This window comes from Amblyomma americanum, chromosome 3 (assembly GCF_052857255.1).
Source record: "Amblyomma americanum isolate KBUSLIRL-KWMA chromosome 3, ASM5285725v1, whole genome shotgun sequence".
In the NCBI taxonomy this organism is placed as follows: domain Eukaryota; kingdom Metazoa; phylum Arthropoda; class Arachnida; order Ixodida; family Ixodidae; genus Amblyomma; species Amblyomma americanum.
The window spans coordinates 113,111,861-113,139,458 of NC_135499.1; the positions used below are offsets into that span (position 1 = coordinate 113,111,861).

General features: G+C 50.5%; 1 protein-coding gene across 3 annotated transcripts in view; it reads right to left on the reverse strand.

The window, feature by feature from the left end:
- The window catches only part of CROT (Carnitine O-octanoyltransferase), a 71,614-nt gene that overhangs the window by 24,811 nt on the left and 19,205 nt on the right, over positions 1-27,598 (reverse strand). The window lies entirely within an intron of this gene.

Here is a 27,598-nt window from a genome sequence, read left to right on the forward strand (position 1 = left end):
TAACCACCGACTTACGGTGGTTTGGTTGGGTTTATGGGGGTTTAATGTCCCAAAGCGACTCAGGCTATGAGGGACGCCGTAGTGAAGGGGTCCGAAATTTCAATTACCTGGGGTTCTTTAACATGCACGGGCACCTAGAATTTCGCCTCCATCAAAATTCGACCCCCGCAGCCGAGATCGAACCCGCGTCTTTCGGGTCAACAGCCGAGCGCCATTACCACTTATGGTGGGTGGGGGACTAACCACCCACCCACCGCAACCCTCGATCTACCACCCCATCACTACACTCCAGAAGCACCGCCCACCATCTAGCCACCCACTTTCGCCAAACTTCGACCTCCAGAAACATTCTGTTTTGTGTGTGAAGCCTCAGCTTAGAGTAAAATCACTGATTAGAGTGAAAGCATCCCAGTAATCGTAGAGGGTAAATCCAACTGCTTTCGAAAGAATTGTAGCATCAGATGCCTGATCGTCGTTGTTGTAGTGGTGGTTAATTAAAATAATGATAAAAAGGAAGGATAAGGTTTTTGTTAGCTCTGGCATCTGCCATCCATACTGAAGCACCTGAGCTGGGGCAGCAGAAATAAAGGATAGCAGGCAGAATAGAGGTGAGGGGACAGGAAGAGAGGATATATGGGGAGAGGTAACATACACAAACTATTTAAACAATAAAAAATGTACCTGATCGTCCCGCAGTTTTCTTTAAAGCGAAAGCTTTACTGGCCGCGAACTTGTGATTTCACCATGGCGGTGCTCCGAGGAGACATGACGTAACAACGCACGCCTCGCCGCGGAGCCGAAACGGTCTGGCTGGGCCGGCGGCGGCTGGCGCACTCGGTGCGAAATAGAGATGCGTTCCAAGTCTACGCCAATGCGGTCAGAGTGCGCCGAAGCTGCCGAACGCGTCGGCGGTCAAGAGCAGTGGGAGTATACAGGGTCTCGCTTTGGCCGATGTGACGTCACCGTGCAGCGCGCGCGCGCACGTTGCAATGGAGTATAAACGCGCCTTAAAAGAGCCTGCGCTTAACCGCTAACCAACGTATTTGGTGGCGGCGTTTATGGAGCCACTGAACCCCCCCCCCCCCCCCGCACACTCACTGACTAAAAAAAAATTAATGTGGATTAGCTCAGCTAATCCAGGATATACAAAGCGAAAGATGCCGGCGTTCACTGTGCTCATTGCCATTAGCGCTGACAATGTTCTAGATGGCAATGGCTTCAAGGAAAGGAAGGGCGCATAACTGGCTCTTTGGATATGTGGACGCCTCATTCGTGCTTTGATACATGTGGCGGTGGTGAGAGAGAGATGTGGCCTCAATGCATTAGCGCTGACAGCGTTGTGGCTGACATGCAGCACTGCAGCAATAGTTAGGCCATAGCGTTCATTTAGTGACCAATCTCTCGCGATCAACCATTAACTGCATGTCACCTCCCAGGGTGGCAGGGAGGGCGTGCTGCCTATCCAGTGTGCGGAACCTTTTGCAGTTGGACACCGCCATGAAAGCGAGATTGAGGTCTCCACTGACCCACGGAGCCGGTTGTGCACCTTTCATTTTGTGAAAATGAACGGCCTTTGCAACTTTGCAAAGTTGTCAACGCGGTCGGCTCACATGTTTTGTTTAGTTTTTGAGGAAAGGAAATGGCACAGTAACCGTCTCACATATCTTGGTGGACACTGGAACCCGTAAAGGAAGGGATAAAGGAGGGAGGGAAAGAAGGAAGAGAAAACTGAAACTTGAAAGTTGGATTCTGAGGAAAGGCACCATGTCAGTGGACATTAAAGATCCCCAGGTGGTCTGGAATTAAAGATCCCCAGGTGGTCGAAATTATTCCAGAGCCCTCCACTACGGCACCTATTTCTCTCTTTCTTCTTTCACTCCCTCCTTTATCCCTTCCCTTACACGCGCCTGAAAGGCGGAACACCTGTGGCTAAGTGCTACTAGTGGCGGATGTGCAGTAGTGACTAGTGAGCGAGAGAGAGAGAGAAATATATCAGTGGCAGGCAAGCAGGCAGGGGTTGTGACGTAATGTGCCTCCACACCACCAAGGCGAAATTGCAAGTTCGCGGCCAGTAAAGCTTTCGCTTTAAAACCTGTGCCGAGGCTCAGAATCAAACCAGGGCCTTTGGCGTGATACCTATCTGCGTAAAAACGAGGCTTTCGGGAGTTATTACTCTAATGCTATCGAATTTCCTCTGCATAAATCCAATTGATCACCCTTAAATTTTTGTTATTTTCTTTTATAAAAAAAAAGAGCGAGTTTGAGGCGGCGACGCTACCACTCCGCCTAGACGGCTCAAGCTTTAAGCATGAATAAAGGCGCATCTAGTGATTGCACTCTCCCGACGCAGAAGTCTTTGCGCTTTCGCTACGTATATCCTGGCCTAACAGAACTAGGCCATCAGCACTGTTTTTTTTCATCTGCACTGCCGAGCTCACCTCCAATAGCAACAAACGATACAAGTCTTTAAAAGTAAACAATGTATACATGGCCACGTTTGCTGTGCACATATATATACACGGTCGCAAAGGCCGGAGGACAGGCCATCAGTGTTATCCACGACAGCCTGGAAGAAACAAAAGACCAAGTAGAAGAGAACCACGGTGATAGAATGCAGGAGCCTTTACGGATGGTCCATACATGGGAATGTACCCCTGCAGCAGTTGCATGCCATGTTCTATGTATGCATTGGTCATTTTGTTTACTTCCCGTGATTCCTGGAGAGGAGGAGCAGTGATGACAGACACACAGTGCATTTCTCTCTCCCTGCTCCATAGTCAACTGCCCATGCACCACTAGTAGCACTGAGCCACAGGTGTTCTGTTGTGCAGTTCAGCATCGCACCTTTCCTCAAAATGCAACTCTCAATTTTCAGTTTTCTCTTTCTTCTTTCCCTCCCTCCTTCATCCCTTCCTTTTACAGTGTGGTTCGGGTGTCCACCGGAGATATGAGAGACGGTTACTGTGCTTTGTGCGCTCAGTTACTGTGCTTTGCGCGCTCGCTGTGCCATCTGGCATGACATCACACCGCAGGCTCGCCGCCATTTGGTACGACTGGTATGACGACGTCACACCGCGTTCCTCGTCGTTGCGCTTGCCTCCGCTCGCTTGTCCTGCTGTGTCGCATGCCTGATAACATGTCCGAGGATTGAAAAGGAGAGCTTGCGTACGCCGCAACCACAGTTGTGTCGTTTTTAATGTGACGACAACATAGCTAGACAACCAGACTTGCAATCAAGATTAATCATGGCTAACCATGCTATGCCTTAGCTTTCGCTACGTATATCCTGGCATAGCCAAGCTAAGCCACTGCCAATTTTTTTCCACTAAAACGGGAACACGGCTGAATTTTTATACCTGCACTAACCACGGTAAGCGCACGTGTACCTAGTGTTACGTTCTGTCAGCCGTAGTAGGCTCACGGCATGGGTTTTAACTAAAAGACTCGGACGTCAACGGCAGCCATCATTATGGAACAGCCGCAGCTGCATATGCCCCGTGCACTTGCTGGTGCTCGAGCCTTCGACTCCCTAATGCCACACTGCTGACTCTCTACCGGCGCCACGTGGTGGCCGAACCTTGTCTCCCAGCGCGTGGCTGGACGGCTTTGTCTTAAATGAGTGCGGCAGTTCGGCAAGCCATACCTGATATCAGGTGATATCTGATACCTGATTTAATATCTGCTCCAGGTCCGTGGACCTAAGATATTAAACTTATTTTTGGAATATGGCGGAGTGCTTGACTCGAACCACTCTGGCACAGGTCGGCACGGTATTGCAGTGCCTCCGGGATAGGCCAGGGCATACTAGCGCGGCCATGTCTTTTCTTTCACTCTTTGCTCTCCTATCCTTTACCTCTCCTACTTTTAGCACGCTGCAGCTGAGGGTGGCTCGGCTTGGGCCTGCTTGAGCCAGTAGGCAGGCCCGTGCACTTTCCTTTTCCTTCTTCCTCTCAACAACATCAGTCAGTCAGCAAGCCTCGCCTCGAGCCGAGCCGGTGCTGTCATTAAACTCAACTGCGACGAACCTGCTGGCTCGCGGTGGGATTGTTACGTGGTCATCACATACGCGCAACATTACTCTGCTGGGCTCGGTGTTGGTGTTGACGGCTCGCTGGGCGGAAAAAGATACCATGAGCTCCCGAAGGTCGATGACCGCACTATATACTCTTGAAGGAAATCCATGCCCAGAATGAGGTATTTTGAACAGTCACGTAATACGGCAAAGGAGCCAGTGAAAGTAAGACCGCGGATCTGGATGTGGCAGGTGCAGACGCCAATCGGCGTGACTGCATGGCCACCGGCGATGCGGATCACGGGTGCACACCAAGGCGTCAGAACCTTACGGAGAGTCATGCCGAGCTGCCTGCTCATCACAGAAAAATCAGCGCCAGTATTGACGCGTGCGGTCAGTTCATAACTGTCGGCGGTTACTAAAATTTATGAAGAAACTAATCGTTCGCAGCACGCCGGTGAGGTCGTCGGATCGGGTCGTCGCCGCTAAGGCCGTCGCGTCAAATCGTCGGGTGGAGGCTGTTGACTCTGTGCAGTGGTGGCGGCTCTACCCCCGGAGGACGCCGTCATCAGTTTTCCCGGTGAGGAGACGTGCCTCTGAACTGACCGGATGATGAGGGCCGACTGGGCGAAGCAAAGCGCCTCGGGGATGGCGACTGCGACTGTCGCCGCTGCGAGGTCGGGGGCAGCACCTGAGCGGCCAGGTACTCATCTATGTCCTGCGGTCTTTCACGACAGCGCGGTCGAGGCGCGTCTGGTGGGAATCCTCTCAAACTCATCTGCCAGTAAGGCAATTCCGCAGAATGCAGCCGGGCTCCCCGCAGTGGTAGCAGAGCGGGCAATTGTTGGATGTTCGCCATGCGTGCGCTTTGCTGAAAGGAGGACACAGGTCCTGCTGCTGCTGGACGGGGTGCAGGTATTGGTCGGGTGGTCGTAGTCTGGCAACGGGGTGAAACGCTTTTGGCGCGGGGGCAGGTCGACGCACGGCATCACTGTAAGACATGACGTGCAGCTCCAGTAGTGGTGCTGGTGGTGGCTGCACCGCTCGCCGGATTTCGTCACGGTGGACGTCCCCTGTAGAAGGTATGCTTGCCGATGGAGCATCCAAGTGGAGGTGTCGCAGTCTTCGCGGACAATGCTCCTCACAAGCTCTCGCAGTGCTTCATCCCTGGGGGCTGGCAAGGACACGCAGTAGTGAGCGGCCGCTACATTTGCCTGACGGCCGTATTGGGCACTGCGTTCCTGCAGTGAACGTTCCATGCTCGTAGCTTTTAGCGAAGGCGGCGACGGTTCTCGGAGGGTCGCGCATGAGGCCAGCAAACAGCCGCTCCTTTACTCCACGCATAAGGTGTCGCACTTTTGTAGCTTCGGGCATGGCCGGTCGGCCCGATTGAAGAGGTGGGTCATGTCCTTTATAAACATGGCCACGCTCTCGTTGGACTGCTGTGACGTGGAGCGAAGGGCAATTTCAGCGTTTTCCTTTCGCTCACTAGAACTGAATGTGGAGAGCAACTCACGGCGAAAAGCTGCCCAGTTGGAGAAGGACGCCTCGTGGACCACGTTTTCGCCGAGTCTTGCAGTGCGAAATACACATTTATCAGCTTCAGCTTGTCGTCCCATTGGTTAAATGCTGCTACACGGTCAAAACTGGCCAACCAATCTTCTACATCCTCGAACCGGTCGCCGTGGAAGGGTCGTGGCGACCGAGGTGCGAGAAGGACGAAAGGCGGGGCACTGCCGGAGTACTGACCTGTCTGGCTGCCAGTGGAGGAAGTCATAGCTCGCACAGGCCTCGTCAGTGGCTCAAACTTGGGTTGCAGGCCTCGCAGGCGGCGGCTCGCTTTGTGGACAGGTGTGGCATCCGCGCATTGGGGAAAAGCGTCAAGGATATCGGCGGGGTCAGCGCACATGGGATGTACCCAACACCTCCACCATATGTCATCGACAAACGTAGCAGGAAGCACAGCCGTTTACTGGGGTGAGGCTTGCCGAACCGCCGCGCTCATTTAAGACAAAGAAGACGTTCGGCCATGAGCTGGGAGACAAGGTTCAGCCACCAGGTTGCGCCAGCAGAGAGTCAGCAGTGTGGCAATATGTAGCTGTAGGTGACCTGGGTGGAGTGGCAGGTGGACCATCTAGGTCACGTGATCTTGTGACGTCATCACAACCTGCTCACCGGATTGTGAGCAAACTGCCCACCGTGGCAGGTGGCAGTTCAGTTAATGATTGGTCGCGGTGGGTTGCTTGGGAAAAGCAACCCGGACCTCCCAAACACCCACCGCGGTGGCTCAGTGGTTAGAGCGCTCGGCTGCTGATCCGGAGTGGAGTTCCCGGGTTCGGGGACCCCGACCGCGGCGGTTGAGTTTTTATGGAGGAAAAACACTAAGGCGCACGTCTCCAGGTGGTTTAAATTATTCTGGAGCCCTCCACTACGGCCCCTCTCACTTCCTTTCTTCTTTCACTCCCTCCTTTATTCCTTCCCTTGCAGCGCGGTTCAGGTGTCCAACGATATATGAGACAGATACTGCGCGATTTCCTTTCCCCCAAAACCAATTATTATTATTATTATTATTACTCCCAAGCACCACCGGTGGCAGGTGCAGGGCAATGGCGCATCGCTTAGCCACTGCGCCAGGATTGGTATGAGGATTCTCAGGGATCTATTATTGAAAAGTAGAGAATGGTCCATTCCTCATATATGGGCATTAACCCATTAACGCTACAGCGTCATATAGCTTTAAGGTAAATGTCCCCTTCAGTTTTAGCGCGCGAGCACTAAGCCCCCGCCTCCCCCTTTGCCGATCTTTTGTCTGAAGCCCGCTTAACCTTGAAAACCCAGCCTCGAACCGAACCCGACCGGCGGCCGCCGCGTTTCAATGGAGGCGGAACGCACAAGGCGCCCGTGCGCTGTGGGATGTCAGTGCACGTTAAAGATCCCAAGGTGGTCGAAATTATTCCGGAGACCTCCACTATGGCACATCTTTCTTGCTTTGTTCTCACAGTCCCTCCTTTACACCTTCCCTTACGGCGCGGTTCAGGTGTCCACCGAGATATGTGAGACAGTTACTGCGTGATTTCCTTTCCTCAAAAACCAATTTTCATTTTAACCGAAACCAAAGTGAAAACTGAAGTGCTATAGAGCAGCTAATTCGCATTTGGCCTAAGCCCGCTAAATCGTCCGTCCTTTTTTTGTTGACAGCCTTATTCTCCACGTCGCAATTCGGTGAGAAAGAACTTCAGCTACCGATTTCCGAGAACCGAGCATGCTCAGCAGTGGTTGCTCCATTTTCCGTGCCGAAGGCTACCTTTCTTTCAGCGACGTACTTGTGGAACTATAGTGGTGCAAAGACTACTGCAAGTCCTTGTATGCTTAGCCGCACACAGTTTCGCTCTCCTGACCTCAGCGTCAGCGAAGGGAAAGCGATCGGGACCTCCCTGCCCCGGTCATCACAGCTGCGAAAGGACTGCGCTCATGCCGTAGGGTTCACTGAAGCATCGTAAGATATTGGCTGCCCCTTCCCTTCGTCGTAGTGGGCCAGTATCGTCTGCATGAGGAGCCTATGCTTCAGCTGCTGATGTGTCCCCGCTCTCTGGTAGGTGGCAGGCGGAGAGCCTCTCCCCTTGCTACCTGCTATAACACCTGCTAGAACAAAACACCGGCGCTAGAAACTTGTTAGACTACAGTGACAGGTGATAGTGTTACAGTGATGATAGTGGCTTAGTGAAGTTACAAGTAGCGGCAGTGGTCGCAGTGGTAATGCATAACGATATCACAAAGGAAGAGAAGAACGCCCTCGCATTCTCAACGGCTAGCGGAAAACTTCCCTGTTTACAATGTTCGCCATCCCGAAGTGTGGTACGTCGCCAAATGCAGAACCAATTATGGACCAATTATGGACATCAAATGCTGAAATTTCTACTGCCCACACTTCGCAATCGTGTATTAAAAGCAACTAACATTGACACATCTGGTTGGTTTTTGGGGAAAGGAAAATGGCGTAGTATGTCTCATATATCGTTGGACACCTGAACCGCGCCGTAAGGGAAGGGATAAAGGAGGAAGTGAAAGAAAAAAGGTAGGAAGAGGTGCCGTAGTGGAGGGCTCCGGAATAATTTCGACCACCTAGGGATCTTTAACATCCACTGACATCGCACAGCACACGGACGCCTTAGCGTTTTGCCTCCATAAAAACGCAGCATATCACCTCCGTAAAACGCTGGCATATGACCAAAAGAACTGCGTGAAACATTTGTATAATGATGCCATACAGTGACTTTTTTTCTTTGCCTGGTGCTTTTCTGTTCGAGCGATTTTGCCTAACTCATGTGTGTGTTTTGTCCAAGTGTATTGTACTTCCTTAGCCGCACGCTTCTATGCTGCTCCGTGTGCTAGGGGGTCAGGGTTCCTCAAGCTGTTTAACACAGCTTTTACCTGCCCTCCTTGTAACGTTTTCTGTTGCGGAATAAAATTTGATTTGATTTTTCTATCCGCCTAGAGGCCCTCCGCCGAAATAGGCGTCTCTATACCCCCGCCACATAAGTAACTTTCACCGGCAGACTGCTACCACCTATAAGACGCATCCAAACACACTTTCTCCAATCTCCACCACCTACACAGCATTCACCCAACATTATACGCAGACACATGTCCCTGGTGTGGCGGTATTCCTACATTCACACACATTAGATGAACATGCAAAGCTAAACCTAACCACTTGAAGCCGCCAAACATGGTGCTGGAGCAGTGGTAGGTGACGCTGGCCAGTGGCACCCTGGTAGACCAGGAGGTGCTAATCGCCCTCGCCAAATTGTCAGCGGAAGCTACTGGAGTCCTTGCCTGCAGGACCCCAACCACAATCTGCTTCAGTCTCCGTTTACAATTAAATGTTTATTCTCTCTCTATATATAATTGGTTTTTGGGGAAAGGAAATGGCGCAGTATCTGTCTCATATATCGTTGGACACCTGAACCGCTGTGAACCGCGCCGGGAAGGGATAAAGGAGGGAGTGAAAGAAGAGAGGTGCCGTAGTGGAGGGCTCCGGAATAATCTCGACCACCTGGGGATCTTTAACGTGCACTGACATCGCACAGCACACGGGCGCCTTTGCGTTTTGCCTCCATAAAAACGCAGCCGCTGCGGTCGGGTTCGAACCCGGGAACTCCGGATCAGTAGCCAAGCGTCCTAACCACTGAGCCACCGCTCTCTTTCTTGCATTTACGATTACTGCAGAACATACGAGTACAAGAAGCGAGACACTTCAGCAGCATGCAATATGGTCAGCTAAACGCGGCGGCTGGTTTTCGGAGAACATTTGGAACAATGTTTCTTTTTTTTACGACACCGTCTAATTGTTTACTGTTGTTTTTCAATACATGTAAGAAGTCCTGATAAAAAAGTATTAGCATTAGCAATTTTTATTGCCTTTTACATGAAGTAATGCCAAGCATAAGAATGGGCTCTGGTCAACTGCTTGAACTGTTTAATCGGAACCATCAAAATATGGAAATACTGTATGTCGCGACTGCAATCCATACTAATAATAGAGCTGAACTAAGCCTTTCGCGTCGACATTAATTTTTCCTTTGTCTACTGAACAACGGGATACCTGATGGTTCTAGCATTGGAGCGATTCCATCCGAAATTATTTGTCGAATACCATCTATTTACTTCGAATTCGCCCCGACAGTAAAATTCACTGCTCTCCCATGCCCAAACATGAGTTTATCGAGTGGTGGTTAAAACTTATACATTAGCACAATCGGCTTGGTGCGTAAACGGCAACAAAGATTAATGCTGGAAGAGCCCGCCGCAGATGATTTTTTTTTTTAATACTCTGAGCACTTCTCTATCCAGTGCGTTGTCCCAAAAGTTTTGTTTGTAGCATGCCCCACTGCAAAATTAGCCGAGACAAACAAAGAAAGCATTTAGAAAAAGTGACGCGTTCTAAGAGATTGCATGCGCATCACGTGGAGACAAATACGGAGAGAGAGAGAGAGAGACGCAATAACTTTAATTTGCACCCGTCAAAAATGACGGGAGAGACAGATATAGCCTAAACCCCCATTCAGTCCCCTAACCGTCGGCCAAAATCCCTTGGGACTCGGCGGCGGTCAGGGCGAGACCGAAAAGACAGCCACGGTTGGTCGCGGAGCGCGCGCAAGGCGGGCTTCAGCAGTCTGATCTGCACTACGGCGAAGGCTGAACAAACATGTGCGGGGATCGAGTATCGCAGGCTGATCATACTTCAGCCAGCGTGGACGGCATCGCCTTACCATGGAAGACTGCGGGTAAAAAAAAAAAACTGGCCCAAGGCTGCCGCCCCTTTCCGCGAATCTACCGCTTCTGATGGGGCAGCCCGTAGCTAGCACAGAATTTAAAATCACGCGCTCATGGCCAGACCAGACTGCAAAAATAGTACCTCCAAGGGAATAACAAGGAAATTAGAAGTTTTATAGCCAGTCGAAAGCACATCACAAACGCATCGGCAAACCCGCTCTATAGCACGATCATGAACAAGGAAGGCCGCGCGACGGCAACTAATGCTCTTGAATCGCGCGCTTGGAAATGGACAGATTGATTTTATCGGCTTTCCTTTGAACCGGGGCGGTGGCCGGAGCTTTCGCTACCTGCAATGCGCTTAGTTAAGGGGCTCGACTACTGATCCGGAGTACCCGGGTTTGAACCCGACCGCGGCGGCCGCGTTTCGATGGAGGCGAAACGTTAAGACGCCCGTGCGTTGTGCGATGTCAGTGCACGTTAAAGATCCCCAGGTGGTCGAAATTATTCCGGAGGCCTCCACTACGGCCCCTCTCTCTTCCTTTCTTCTTTGACTCCCTTCTTTATTCCTTCCCTTACGGCGCGGTTCAGGTGTCCGCCGAGATGTGAGACAGATACTGCGCCATTTCCTTCCCGCAACAACCAATTTAACAATTTTTTACTGTGTATTAAACGCGCTATGAGACAAACTTCACATGACGCCGCAAGCGCCGTGATGCTGAGCCCCGCGTAACTTCCACCCTGCACATCAGAGCAGGGTGGAAACACGTATATTAGCGTGAGGCCTTTCATCGTGGTCTGTGCAAACCGACGACAAAGCGGCCTATACACGACGTCCGTGAAACCCATCGCCGTACAACCCATCATCAACATGAATACGTCCGCTGCAGGGCAAAGGCCTCTCCTGTGTCTCTCCAATTAACCCTGTCCTTTGCCAGCTGCGCCCACCGTATGCCTGCAAACTTCTTCCGGATCCAGAGTTCCCGGGTTCGAACCCGACCGCGGCGGCTGCGTTTTTATGGAGGAAAAACGATAAGGTGCCCGTGTGCTGTGCAATGTCAGTGCACGTTAAATAATAATAATAATAATTGGTTTTTTGGGGAAAGCAAATGGCGCAGTATCTTCCTCATATATCGTTGGACACCTGAACCGCATCGTAAGGGAAGGGATAGAGGAGGGAGTGAAAGAAGAAAGGAAGAAGAGGTGCCGTAGTGGAGGGCTCCGGAATAATTTCGACCACCTGGGGCTCTTTAACGTGCACTGACATCACACAGCATACGGGCACCTTAGCGTTTTGCCTCCATAAAAACGCAGCCGCCGCGGTCGAGTTCGAACCCGGAACTCCGGATCAGTAGTCGAGCGCCCTAACCACTGAGCCACCACGGCGGGTGACATTTAAAGAGACAAGGAAGTTTGGGCGAAAGCATGAGACGGTAAGGTGAAATAAAACAGACAATTACAGAGACGATGTACACGGTTAGCTGCCACCTCGAGGACCTGGGACTGACCAACACAATAGAAAAAATTCGAGAAGCCGTCCTAGCATCGCAAAAGGAACGCCTTCTCACCAACAAAGCTGGTCGCGCAATCTTGGAAAGAGTGGGTTCCCCGGCTGACATACGCGCTGTCCAGGACAACCGAGACCTACCCTCAACTCTGCGAACTCGCGTGTATGTAGCTCCACTCGCGAAGAACATGCACTCGGACTCGCAAAAGGGACGACGAAAGGCGCGAGTGGACTATCTGCGCCGTACACATCGACAGGCACAAAATGCTGTATACGTCGACGCAGCCATGTACCCCGATTCAACAAACGCGGTGGCGGTCGTCTTGGACACCGATTTCAAGGAAATCGCCAGCGCCTCCCTACGAAACTGCTCTCCCACAGTAGCAGAAACTGCTGCAATTGCCCTCGGAATCCAGCACGGCGATGCTACGGGAAATTAGCTAAAAATTATTACCGACTCCCAGTCCGCGTGTCGCCTCTTCCTCTCTGGCAGACTTCCACACTCCGTCGCTCCCATTCTGACTACCCCACAAGTTCAAAATTCCACATGCAAGCACCAAATAACTTGGACTCCTGGGCACGAGGGGCTCGAGGGAAACGAGGCCGCGGACAGTCTAACTCGAGGATACACCAACCGAGCGACTAACCTCCCCGACCTCACCCCTCTCCCCTCTACGTACGGCGAGCGCCTCCTCCTTCTCCGAACACAAAGACAGGTCTATCCCCCACTACACCATAAGCTAACGGCGGCAGAGGCGAGGGAATGGCGACAACTACAGACGAACACCTTTCCTAACCTACACAAGTACCACATCGTCTTCCCCGACAGATATGACAGCAACTGCCCCTGGTGTGGCGGAATTCCAACAACATATGTAACATGGGGCTGCTCCGGTCCCAAGCCCCCCGAACTAGACAAACATCACTCCGAGGAACAGTGGGAGTCTGCCCTGCTCAGCTCTGACTTGGCGACGCAGCGAAAGCTGATATCCCAAGCAAGAGCAACTGCGGTGGACATTGGGGTCCTGAAATAAGGACTCCACCCAAAATCTGTATTTTCGCCTCTCTATCCTACCTTTTTGGAATAAATGTTTTCTACTACTACTACTCCCTGTCTCTTAACGTCCGACCTATAATCTTACTTTCCATAGCTCGCTGCGTCGTCCTCAATTTAAGTTCAGCCTTTTTCGTCAGCCTCCATGCCTCTGCCCTATAGATGAGTGTATACCGGTAAGACACAGCTGTTGTGTACTTTTCTCTTGAGGGATACATATTGAACTGCCATCCAAGATCCGAGAGCACTTAACAAATGCACTCGACCCAATTCTTATTCTTCTACTTATTTCATTCTCGTGTTCTGGATCTGCTATCCACACGCCGCTCTAAATAAAAGACCCAGTATGGACGCGGGTCAGCGCACCCAGACTTCGTGATCGGCTCTGTAGCTGCTGAAATGCAACGGCGCGGGAAAACAAGGACTGAAACACACAGCAAACAGCACAAGCGCCAGGATGGCGTCCTGCGATGTCCTGGGCAGGGAATTGTTTTTTTTTGTTTTTTGTTAGCCCACTCTATTTTATCTATGCCGTCGAACAGCGCCGACAATAGCTAAAATCTAATTCCTGGTGGTTCTTTAGCATTCCGGTAATAATAATAATTGGTTTTTGGGAACAGGAAATGGCGCAGTATCTGTCTCATATATCGCTGGACACCTGAACCGCGCCGTAAGGGAAGGGATAAAGGAGAGAGTGAAAGAAGAAAGGAAGAAAGAGGTGCCGTAGTGATGATTTCGACCACCTGGGGATCTTTAACGTGCACTGAGATCGCACAGCACACGGGCGCCTTTGTGTTTTTCCGGTAACAGAGATGAAAAAAAAAACTGGCTCTTTAGCGTTCCACAAAAAAAAATATATATCGAACACGGAAAACGAGGGAGCGCACAAAAAACATCAACAAGACGCACACGCGCCAAATATTTGCCCAGACTTGGAATGAGCGCCGAGTCGCAGTTTCGCCGGCGTGCACTTAACGACACGACTTTCCTGGAAAGCTACGTTTTCGAATAAGGTATACGCTACGCGTAAGAGCTTATAAAACAAAAAATCATCATAATAAAAGGGGATTAAAGCAACTGCACATACACGACCCGTCCGATCGTAATGACCGAATGGCATCTGCTGAAAAGAAATCCTTCGGACGATTTTGGGCGCTAATGATGCAAAGGTCCCAGGATTATTCGCGGCGTTCGTTTATAGAGAAGGTTATAATTAAAAAAAATAACGACTGCTCCGAAACTTTACGCCAAAAGGAAAGCGTAGACGATCATATGGCGACAATTTCACTTCAGGACACACGAGTGATTTTAAGAACGCATCCAAGACAACACGACATGGGGCTGTTTAGTTCGGCGCGTCAGTTGCTTCAGATCAACAATCAAATCATTTCTTGTTTTCATTTGATAGGAACACTAGGATAACCCCTGAAGATGCCAATGCATGAAAGATATTCACACAAGAGAGAGTTTGTTTCACGTACGTAGAGGCTTCACGTACGTAGCGCTCTTACGGGTGACCAGTGCGCATGCGCAGAACGCAAAGGGCCTGCGCGAGTCTCACGTACGTACGTGAGATTCGGATTTTTACGTTGTGGTCTTTGCGTTGCTTGCGTACGTAGCGTTGACAAACATGGCGGCACCCTGCCCGCCGCTTCACGGCGATAACAGCTTCGTCGCTAATCCCTCGAGGCGATATGGTGTTCTAAACTGCTGTATTCGCCTTCGATTTGCCCATTCTTACCCTCGCATAAGGTTTCAAGCGACAAATAGCTTTTGTTTTTCAGACAGAAGGGCGATTTTTCAGCTGCTAAGCCTGACGAAGTAGCGTTGCTCGTCGTCATAGCAACGGTCTCGCTATGAATGACTTCGCTTAATGACTTGTCTTGGATGATTTTGGCTACAACCAGTGTCTGTGTTTCTTAGTAGATGGCGCTAGGCGTAACGCGCGGCGTGTTTCGCGTACGTGTAACTATAAGGGTTTCAAACCACCTGCGTGCAGGCTACGTAGACTTCTCACGTTTGCGTACGTGAGCCCTCTACGTACGTGAAACTAAAACTCTCTAAGAAAAGCTACAAGGCAGATGAACTAGAATAGAACCAGCCCGCAGAACCAGTCAACCAGCCCGCCTCTCGCGATTAAAATTTTGAACTCAACTTGCCTGCCTCGATAACTGCTCCACAGCTTGTTGCCAGTAGTGTGCACAAGTCGTATGGGTCACGTACAGCCATACAGGAACACTATATGCACGGCTGCAAGAATACGGATATATAGCACAACGTCGCGAGTTCGCATCTCCCTTTCTGCGTGAAAATAGCGTAGTTGAGTTTCCCCTTCCGGTGGCGATGAGAGGAGACTACTTGATGATGAAATCGGGGTTTCTTGATGACCCGGTGGTTCTACTCGCAAACATTCACATTACTCAAGGAAAGGAGAAGGTTAACTATTTATTTACAACATAGGTAAAAAAACGAGAAGAAACAAAGCAAGGAGAAAACTATTTACATGACTAAATCGTGGATCAGACGAATTCAGCCCCCGCTCAACCCAGAGCGCTTGGTTTTAAACCCTCTGTCTCGGCCCTTAGCGGGGACAGCAACCAATAAGATAACAAACGACCCATCTCGCCAATCAGTGGTTAGGGAAAGGAAAATAAGGTTTCTGCCAACTAATCACAGACTGGGGAAAGAGTGCTGATTAAACATTTGGGAAAGGAGAGGTTGCAATCAAATAGACAAACAGCACAAACGCGACAACCCTCTCCCACGGCCCAGCCGTTACCCCTTTCCTATCTCTTTCGCACACGCGACAAAACGATCCCTCAAGTGTTTACAGAATACACCGCACGAGACGAACACAGTCGTTACGGGAATAGTGGGTTTCCGGTCACTCGGCTAATACTCAGCCGTATCTCGTGCGCCCCCGAAACCTCGTCAACCCCTTAACAACCACATGCCGACAGCTGTACATGGTTAGCGCTTTTCCCGGAGGGTCATCCCCGTGACGGCGCGGCGTAAACGAGGCCGTCCGCCGCACGAAGGGGAGGCAGGGACGGGACGGGCCCTTTTGTTGGGGACTTCCGACCCCACTGGAGCGGCCTTCCTTGAGAACACAAGGCCAACGAGTTCGCAGAAAGGTCAGCGAACTCCACACCTCCCAACCAAGAATGTCACGCGGACACTTGCTGTCAGTGTGACATTAAAGTCCGGCCACAAGGTTCCAAGCAGCACTGCGCACACACATACACAGCCTCAATTCGTTCCGTGCACACAAGGTTAGGACACCAATCTGCACATTCCAGAATCCACCATGTCAGATCGGTGCACCAAATTGGCAGAAATGATTTCTAGCCGCCTACATCTCGAAACAGAAGCTCATGTTTCCTTTTAGCTTCGTCAACCAGATTGGCGCTACATTTCGAATTATCCGGCACATCGCCGGTTGCAAAGGCTGCCGCCGCTTTCGGATTTGCATTGTCAGCTTGCTCAAAATCGACAGAGCTCACCAGCTCCCTTAACTCAACGAAGATTGCTGCTGTCATCGCGTCTGCATTCTCCCGTTCTCTGAATCTCGCACTAAAGTTAGTTCTCAGATCTGCTACTTCACATGCAGCTTCACATCGGGTTTCAGGTGAGGCTAGCTCTTTGCAGAGCTTGCAGCCGATGTTCTCATGAAGAAAAACCATCTCCTCAAGCATTCTTGCCCCACAATTACCTTTACCAGCTTGGTTCCGCACTTCTGGTAATGAGGTATCATGCATGTTTAGACTTACAGGGATGAATGCAGTATCCGGATCTCCGAGTTCCCTACCTGCTGTGAAACTCTTTGCAGCTGTCGCTGTTAACTCCCAATCTGCTGCAGAGACATTTGCAGCTTCCGAATCTGCTTGAAGCTCTACCGAAGCCTCAGGTTTGTCAATAACGGATTCGCGCGGAATTTTGAAATGCTCTTTGACATCAGCTTTCTCATTTTCTTCCTGCAGCTACACCTTTCCAGGCTGCTCTAGCAGCGCGGGCGTCTCAAGTGTTATCAACTTCCCTACACCTGCAGCTACATCTGCTGTTACTGCGCACAGTGTAAGCTCCAGCTTGCTAACCAACTCATTTTTGGCAGCTAGCTTACCATCACCTGCAAGGAGTGTGCCCACTATCATATCTTGATTTACATCTTCCTCGCGCGTTCCCGCTGCCTCAGAGCTAGCGCCGACCTGCTCGTGGGCAACGCTGAACGCTTGTTCACGAGAAGTACACTCCTGCCCCTCTTTGGTCTGCTCTATATGTGCTCGCTCTGACAGCGAATGCTTCACAGGTGTGACTAACGCCCCCATGCCTACAGTACAGTCATTTTTTTCGCACACAACGTTAGATCACTCTCCTGTTTTGTTATTTCGGCCCCTGAATCCACACAGGCTTCAGAACTCTGACCTTCGGTTTGCAAGTCGCCGCATGCCGGCGCCAGTATCTCTATCTGAGCTACTAGCTCGCACACATCTCCCCTCACCGCGGGAACACCTTGTTCTTGCTCTTTCGGACACTCAATCATCGAATGCCCAAATTTCATGCAGACAAAACATTGAACTGATGCGAATAAGACCTCGCTATCGACTTTCACCCCCTGTCTTAATTTTAACTGCATCTGTGCAAGTTTTCTCTTTTCCAGCTCAATTTGGAGTCTCAAATTTTCAATTTCACTCAACTTTTCTGCCTCCTCCTGCTCAACACGTCGCATCCTGCCCTCCTGATCATACCGTACGGCAGCCATCTCCGTTTTCCGTGCTATCCTTTCTAGCACATAAACACTACACCGACATGGTGAATTCGGAGAAAGCAGAAAGGTCTCCTACCTTACTGGTTGCTCTCTGCCCCGGTGGTCTCGTCGTCCTCCGTGATGACGACAGGCTCCTCGATGCGGACGACTTGAGCTCTGGATCTCTCAGCAGCTCGCTGACTTCTGCCTCGTGTGACTGGCTTGACTTGGTGGCCTGGTTACTTTTCAGCAGCTCGCTGACTCGAACCCGTTCGATGTGGACGCCTGGTTCTTTTTAGCAGCTCGCTGACTCGAACCCTCGATGGCTTGTTGTTGCCCGGCTCCTTCAGCTCATAGCTTACTTGAGCCTCCGACGTCCTCTCGAACTCGACCCGTGATCCTGAAGCTTTCGACGTCAGTCTTGCGACGCAGCTTCACATTTTCTTCTTTAGGACAAACAGCTTGTCCACCGACTTGTTCTTCTCACCTTCCGTCCAATGCCTTGAGTAGAAAGAAGTTGCGATCCTGTCGACTGCGCCAGTTGAGTTTCCCCTTCCGGTGGCGATGAGAGGAAACTACTTGATGATGAAATCGGGGTTTCTTGATGACCCGGTGGTTCTACTCGCAAACATTCACATTACTCAAGGAAAGGAGAAGGTTAACTATTTATTTACAACATAGGTAAAAAAACGAGAAGAAACAAAGCAAGGAGAAAACTATTTACATGACTAAATCGTGGATCAGACGAATTCAGCCCCCGCTCAACCCAGAGCGCTTGGTTTTAAACCCTCTGTCTCCGCCATTAGCGGGGACAGCAACCAATAAGATAACAAACGACCCATCTCGCCAATAAGTGGTTAGGGAAAGGAAAATAAGGTTTCCGCCAACTAATCACAGACTGGGGAAAGAGTGCTGATTAAACATTTGGGAAAGGAGAGGTTGCAATCAAATAGACAAACAGCACAAACGCGACAACCCTCTCCCACGGCCCAGCCGTTACCCCTTTCCTATCTCTTTCGCACACGCGACAAAACGATCCCTAAAGTGTTTACAGAATACACCGCACGAGACGAACACAGTCGTTACGGGAATAGTGGGTTTCCGGTCACTCGGCTAATACTCAGCCGTATCTCGTGCGCCCCCGAAACCTCGTCAACCCCTTAACAACCACATGTCGACAGCTGTACATGGTTAGCGTTTTTCCCGGAGGGTCATCCCCGTGACGGCGCGGCGTAAACGAGGCCGTCCGCCGCAAGAAGGGGAGGCAGGGACGGGACGGGCCCCTTTGTTGGGGACTTCCGACCCCACTGGAGCGGCCTTCCTTGAGAACACAAGACCAACGAGTTCGCAGAAAGGTCAGCGAACTCCACAAGCGTCCTATGAGAAAAAAAAGCATCCGCGCGTTTTCTCATCAAATGTTAAGTGGGGTGGCGGCTAATACATCAAAAACAGAGAAGGACCCGTGTGCGCCCATATTTAAAACAAGGCATCGGGCGAAATATGGAACCCAGTTACCAATGCAGACAGGGACGACTAGAAAACGGCTACGATTAATAAGTTGATTACCTCATGAGCGAGAGCAGTATACCATTAGCGTAAGTGGCTGAAGCCGTGAACTGAGCCCGCGTAATATTACAAGCGGCATAACTGATTTACAGGGTGCATCGTATCGTGAACGACGCCACAGTGCTGCGTGACAGTACCACCCCCTCCCCCGCACTACCGAAACAGCTTTCATTAGAAAGATAAAAAAACGTCGAAATGCGGGCAGTTCTTTGGGCACGAAGTATTCCTTAAAACTAACGCCACGTGTAGGAACACCACCGGTGCTTACCATCGGCTCTTTTATGCCAACTATGCATGGAAGTCATCGCAGAGCTAATCCGCCTTAAAATCCGAAAGTTCGCACACATAGCCGATACCGCTGTTTGCTAACATAAAACTGACCAGTTGAGAACAAAAGAAGTCCGCTATAAACATCTCCATGAGGCAGTTGGAACAGCACCGTGCGCGACACACAGCGGTCGTGGGTTCGTTTGCCGCCAGTGGTAGGTTAAACTACTTTCTGCAAAATTATTCGTCACTTAAATCATTATTCAGTTTCCTTCACAATAGAAACCTCCCGCTGCGCATTCCTTGGTTTTCAACATATATCAATAACAAGTAGCTCATTTGACTTCGAGTATGCGCACGCACGCACGCGCGCGCGCGCGCACACACACACACACGCGCACACACACACACGCGCACACACACGCACACGCACACACACACACACACACACACGCGCGCGCGCACGCACACACACACACACACACAAGCATTTCCACAATAATGATAGACGATCGACGGCGGAAACAAATGAGAAGGGTCCCGGCGAAAGGCGAAAAAACAAAATGCGCTTCGATGAGAATCTGAACGGCCAGTCTGCCTCCAGGGAATCGCTCCCTAATGCTCAGAAGGGCACGCCGCTTCCCCGCACAATCATGAAGCAGAACGTCTTGGGGAGTCGACGATCGATTGCAGGCGATATTTTTGGAAACGCTGCCGATTCCGAAACAAACCAAAAGGCACAAAGCGAAAACACTGGGGAGAAAGAAGGGCGGGTTGAGTACGTCAACAGGACTGAGCTCATACAGAACAGCTTCGAGCCCCACTGCTGCGAACGTCTTCGACGGTGACCATTGCACCAAAAAAATAATTAGATGCGGTTTGACTACTGCTGAGCCTACATGGTTAGAGAGCGAAAGCTGTGGTGTATCGGGAAAGTAGACGCGGCTTGGAGTCTGTAACGTTCAGTGTGTTCCGTACAATGAATAGGCAGCGCGCCCACCCTGCCACCCTCGCAGGTGGCAGTTAAATTAATGGTTCATGGCGAGAGGTTGGCCACCCAATGGACGCTGCGGCCTATATGTTCCCCCCCCCAAGACTGACGCCACGACGGCAGTTTCCATTGCTATGGACGGGATGCACCCCAGCCGGAGAGGATTAAGGCGCAGATTTCATCGACCGGGATGACCACGCGGTAGCGGCAACCGCAGCGGATATTTCGACACGTCGTTTGGCCCCACGATGACCTCACAAAAAAAAAAAGAAAGGATGACTGGCTGGAAAGGAGCCTGTGGCGTTCTTTCCAAGCTCGGCTCGGTGCGAATGACCTTCCCTCTGACGGGTTCCCCGCAAGACGCGACCGACGGTGGACAGACGACGGGGGAAGAGCGGAACGGTGTCTTTCAGTAATTAACTGTGTCTGACAAGAGCCGACCCGACCGGGAAGAGAGCCCGCGGCACGGCCACACCGAAGCTCCAGCCACGAACGAGCCGGGTTCAAACCCGACCGCGGCGGCTGCGTTTTTATGGAGGAAAACGCTAAGGCGCCCGTATGCTGTACGATGTCAGTGCACGTTAAAGATCCCCAGGTGGTCGAAATTATTCCAGAGCCCTCCACTACGGCACCTCCTTCTTCCTTTCTTCTTTCACTCCCTTCCTTATCCCTTCCCTTACGGCGCGGTTCAGGTGTCCAACGATATATGAGACAGATACTGCGCCATTTCCTTTCCCCAAAAACCAATTATAGCCAGAAGCAGCTGCGCTGTAAAAAGTCAAGAACCCTCTGCTCGTTACCTCCTCACGAGAACTGGGGCTGGAATGCCATTTCTGTCGAAAAATAAAGTCATTTCCTCCTCCTCCTCCTCCCGACACAGAGAATGAGCAATACGCCGCTTAAAAAACGTTCGCAGTTTTGCACGCATACACACGAAAAATGTATAAATCCACATACGCTACGTAAGAGAAGCGCAAAATGCCGAGAAACAGGGCGAATGGCACACAACCTGTTTTGTGGTTTCCTCGCGTGGTTTTGCAAGCGCTAGAATTGCACGCACCACGCTCACGTGCCTGGCAAGTGTGTTGCGTGGCACTTGCCTAATGAGAGTTTCCCTTTCCGTTGGCATTTCGCCACTGAGCGAACCACTGCCTGCCTTGGACTTACCCACACAATTTCGCAGTTTGTGCGCGTCTCTTTTTATTGCGTTGAAGCGCAGGCCGGGCATTACTCAATGCGATGCGGTTAGGCTCTGGAAAGGAGTTTCGAGGGTACAAAGATGTCTTCAGCGCTTAGCTGATCGCCGGATAGTGACCTTCAGTCTTCAGCAAACAATATTCTGGCGATATTTTCAGAGCAGTTATACGAAATAAACCATCAGTATCGATGAACTTCTCCTCTGCCCCAAAAAAATAATAATAAAGAAAATGTCTCCGAATTCATGCAATTATTCACAGCGCAAGGAGGAAGCGAGACAGCTAAGCTGATAAGATGTTCTGTGTAATGGCGCCTCGCGTTCACAGACAGACGTGTTACACATTGTTCATATGTCTCATATTTTGGCTATAAAAAGCAGCTTACTTGCACGGGAGGCAGCGCTTAGATACACAAAAGCATTATCAGGCTGACAACGGTTCACTGATTATGACCACGTAAGATCTTCAATGACATTCAGTTGCTGCACACGATGAATGCTCCAACGCTTACGCACTCCTCTTAGACAATTCCTTCCCACTGCTACCATGTGAAGGATGCGCGGTAGACTCCCCTTAACAGAAAAAAAAAGAGCATATAGAAGCGCCTTACATGCGCCTTGACAAAAACAGTTCTCAAAGTGATCGTGAATATAGAGGAAGGTCTAATATCTCCAGTTCAATTGCACTCTGCTTGGCCGTAGTCTTAGGGCGATGCGAGCGTCAGTATACCAGTCGAATCGCATGTATCACAATGGACGGCTGCATTCAGTTACATGGCCGGCAGTGACCTGACAGTTTGATTTAGCATGACACTCAGCGCAATCGCCCATGTGCATGCTTAAAAAGCCGCGCGGCAAAGAACCTGAAGTGCGGAATACCGACGGAGAATGCAACGATCCCGCATGATGTAAACCATATGAAAAATTACTGCCTTCACATTAGCGCAGTAGGAGGGCTTGAAATCCAATTCACGTTTGTTTCCTAAAGCGCGCAAAAAAATCAAATAGGAGCAGGCCGCCAAAATAAGCCACCAAGAATCCGCGCCGCACGACTCGAAGAGCGATTCAAAACTACGTGCATGACTGAAGAAAAAGGAACGCCGACCAAAATGTTGTTGTTTAAAACGAAGACGTTTCGGCTTCCATACGGAAGCCTTGATCACGTTTAAAACGAAGACGTTTCGGCTTCCATACGGAAGCCTTGACCAAAAGGTTGTTGTTTAAAACGAAGACGATTCGGCTTCCATACGGAAGCCTTGATCAAAGACGTTTCGGCTTCCATACGGAAGCCTTGATCACGTTTAAAACGAAGACGTTTCGGCTTCCATACGGAAGCCTTGACCAAAGACGTTTCGGCTTCCATACGGAAGCCTTGATGATCAAGGCTTCCGTACGGAAGCCGAAACGTCTTCGTTTTAAACGTGATCAAGGCTTCCGTATGGAAGCCGAAACGTCATGATCAAGGCTTCCGTATGGAAGCCGAAACGTCTTCGTTTTAAACGTGATCAAGGGTTCCGTATGGAAGCCGAAACGTCTTCGTTTTAAACAACAACCTTTTGGTCGGCGTTCCTTTTTCTTCAGTCATGAATATTCTACCCGACCAGACGAGTTTTCGTCAGAACGAATTCCAGTCTAACGATCAGCGACGTGTGGCCACTTCCTGCTTAGTGTTCTAGTAAAGCTGCTTTCTGAGACTTTTCAACATTACTTGGGTGATCGCAACATTTGTGAAGTCCTTCGGTGAGGCAATGCACTCTCTCTAATCAGTGCACACACCAGAATGATGCTATATTGCCGCCAGCTACAACAGCGGTAGCCCTGTAGTTCTACAGCTGCGTTTGAACAGCACCGTTTAAACGAGCACCTCCTAAGCCATGATGTGCCACGACTCATACTTCACGTCGGAGTCTAATCTCAGCATCGCTGAAAGCAGACCAACATCAGAAACGAGGCAACGTTTCGAACAAAGGGATGCCACAGGCAGGATGCCGAGCCCACATCAAGGAAACGCTGCTTCGTGGTTAAGCCAAATCCCTATACCGCGAACTGTCGCGGCCGCAGTTTTGCGCACTGCACGCGAAGAGGTCACTGGCGCGAACTTCCCGTTCGCAGCCAGCGCCTCCGTCGCTGCCACTGCCCCGTCTCTTTCTGAGCATCAGAGGGCCAGGCTATATCATTAGTGCTCCAATTCCCTGCTATCGCGAGCGGATGGTCAGCTTTTTTTTTTGTATTTCGCGGGCTTTGTGAGCAACGCAAAAAGAACACACATCGTGTAAAAATGAAAGCTAATGAACTATAGACGTTTTCTACGACGCTGCACAATTTGCCACTGGAATTTTTGTGCCCACCATGACATCACAAAATATATACATTAAATTTAACTCAACAGAACTGAATATTAAAAATACTCTGAAGTATTCTGCAAAGCGGTGGCCAGCGTCCTCGGGATTATGTTTAAACCTGAGATAAGGCTACGCCGGATCGACACACGATGTGCGTGCGAGTGCGCTATAAAGGGAGGACAGAAAGCAGTAAAAAAAGCCAATACCGCGGTGGGACTAATAAAAGAAATACTAGAAATAAATGTGTCCCATCCCGTAAGTGTCAGCTGTACGAATATTGTCAATCAGCTTCTAAAAAAAAAATGAGACAGGACAAGAACAGAACAAAAAAAAGAAAACAGGCCGATTGCTATAGTCCCCTTTCAATGGCCCTGGTTATGGGACTTTTCCATCTATTTTTGTTTTCAATTTTGGCGTCAGGCATTAAGATTGATAAAGACGCTACGGACCCCGTCAAAACACACGCAGCGATTTACTGTATTGGCATGCAGCCAGTTTCGGCAGTCACAGACGCCATAAACAACTCGTGACCGTCACGTCGATTGGCTGCCACGCGCAGCATGCTACGAGCTTCACGAGGCGCAGCTCCCGGGGCAGCGCGCAGTCTCGACTCATCCGTAACTTCTATCTAAATTTAGAGCAATGCCACGAATAAACCACGCCGCATACGAAGTATAGGGCATGTTTGCGCGCACCGAAGTTTTACTTCAACCAAACAGTGACGAACCAGGAAGCGAGGCGGGGATACAAAAAGGACCGCACGCTATCACCTTGGCCGCGCGACGCCACGCAAGCCCGCGATAAACGAGATGTCCTCGCAGTGCTTATCTAACAGCCAGCGAGCGTGATAGAGCGGCCTCCATTCCGACCTGGCTGGAGCAGCTCCGAGGCACGGAACGAGCCCTCTTATCTATTTCCCCAGTAAGCACGGCCGGCTGCTCTTTCCGTGCATGCCCCTGGTACCGCCCATTCTCGTTGGCTGTCGGCGGCAAAGCGCGGAGGCAACGCGCTTCCGTGTTCCCTCTCATGTCGCTTCTACCTGTACAAACATCTACAATGGCGCTGGTGAAAACCCTCAAGGTTCATCTGAAGATTGCACAGCCGTGTAGTAGAACGCTTGCGGGCTAGTTGATTCATTCAAGGAAAAAAAAGGTCAGGACAGCGCGAATGGGACAGGACAGGAGAACGAGGAACGAAAACTACAAACACAGGCGCAGTAGCACGTCGCCGTATAGCTCGGCTGGTAAAGCACCGGACGCGATATTCGGAGGTGGTGGGTTCGGACCCCACCGGCAACATGTGATTTTTTTTCTGCTTTCTAATCAATTATCTCCACATAATTACCCATATTAACCTGCCATTGATGAACATAACACATTAAAAAAAATAAAAACGTCCCCTATGCCCTTACCTCCGTTGACTGTTCATCGGTGTCTTATGGCAGCGAACAACACAACGGGTTGCTTTTTTTTCGTAAATAACGCACAATTGCTTTTTCGCATTATGAGGAAGACACAAACGTATATCGCTAGCGATATTGTGAATGTGCTTTGCGCGAATTTAATAGGAACCACAACCTCTCTTATCGTACCCTCCAAGGGACGCTCAAAAATGCGCCCCTGTGGCACGTGTTGGTTAGATGTAGCAGCCCAGTAACGAGGGGCCAGCATAGGAAATGGCCAAAACTGCATTCAAAACAAACTGGCACCGATCGAATTTCAACTGGTTTCCCCATCAGTCCCAATTTAGAACCTCCTCAAAAGTTAACAGCAATGCCGGTCGATCAAGTAGTGGCGGAGAACCAATCCGATTACATTCGGTTCCACTTGGCTGTACAGTTGCGTTTTGGCCAGTTACAACTGTCCGCCCTTCAAAATGCGACGGCGAAGTGTATAGGAGACCCGACAGTGGCTTAACCGCTACACCACCATGGCGTGTGCAGGGCTCTCACATGCGCGCCTATAGTAGGATACAACTTCAAAAAAGAAACAGTTAACACTGCGCCACGGTCCGCGGCGTACTGTATTGCTCCGCTAGCCAGTCGCAAATGTTCAGGAAATCACCATTTTAATGTTTGACTTTATAAAACAAGTCAGGTATCAAAATTCTAGACCTTATAAACTTTCTCTCCTGATTAACCTATTGTTTAGGTGACAAGAGAAGTTTTATCGACGGCCTACGTTTTTTTTTTTCGTGCAGGAACTCAGTGCATCGGTCTGAAGGTGGGCGGAGCTTCACTGCGGACTTAAGTTGTATCCGACTATAGAAGTAACTCTCCGATGACACGCAGCGCCCCCAAGCGTGCAAGCGGACGCCTACACTGCGGCGAAACCGAATACAGGCGCCGCGGCACAGAACAGCAGAAGAGAGAGGAAACGGGGAATGCGTGCACAACAAGTATACCGCCGCAGGCATCTTCCTCCTGGGTTTTAGTGCACGGGGACAGGAGGCATATTAACAGCCGCCGCACTCAATAGGCGCCCGCCTATAGAGCTGCGACCAACCCCCGGGGCAAGCATATACGTGCACATTTTTAGTCCGATGTGATGACTATACGGCGGAGCAGGTTTCCGGAGAAAGCAGCGATCGCAGCTGTTGGCCGCTTGAGCCAATCCGCTGGGCAAAGTAAAAGCGGTGCGGTTTCCCCTGTTGGCTGACTGTCATGATAGAGAGGCGATTTTTTCCTCAGCTATAAAAGCCCAACGACTGCACTCGGGCGGATCGTAATCACTCCACGTTTACAGCAAACACGCGTGCCCACATACGAAATGAGCGGCGCTCTCAAGTAATCAAACGAGCGCAAAAAAATGACACGACAAACAAGGGAGACGAGGCGTTTCTTGCAAAAGCCGGTGTTGTCTTGGCAAACGTAAACAGTATGGGCAAAAGTTTACGGGATGCGAATCCGCGGGGGAAAAAAAATAAATCCAGTGCTGCTTCGGTCGACAGTAAGCTGTTATTCGTTCTAGCGAACGAATCATGCATGTCCGCTCATGCTTCCATGCCTTTTATGTTCGTCAACCCGCATCACGTAAACTTTGTCCATGACTGTACTCTCACAGAAGGAATAGCGCCACTGCGTTTTGAAGTGCTTTTTATTCGTCGTGGATTTTTCGGGATGTTTTCGACAAAAGTTCACAACGCATTTTCAACAACAGCGGCCATCATATTGCCACATTGCTGACATTCTACCGGCGCCACCTGGTGGCCGAACCTGTCTCCCAGCGCGTGGCCGAACGTCTTCTTTCTTTCGAATGTGCGCGGCTGTTCGGCAAGCCTCGCCCGAGTAAACGGTTGTGCTTCCCGCGTCCTCTACGTTTGTCGGTGACAACATATACCTACGTATACTGTAACGAACACTTGCCACGGTAGCACCGAGACAGCACAGAAGACTGTGCTCCGACAAGACGACTGACTCGCACACAGCCACCCACACACTTTGCCCCTCATCGTCTGCTCTCCCATGAGCATGCGGTGTTACTCCCTCCATCAAAGCGGCGGCCCGACGCCGGCAACTCACAGAAGGTCAAGTGGGTAAAGTATAATGTGAACTGCGGGGAGCGCAGGGCATAGACACACAGCGGTTTGCAGCCTGTAGCGGTAAGGTTTCATGCGCACCACGTGGACAATTTATGCCGCCGGAA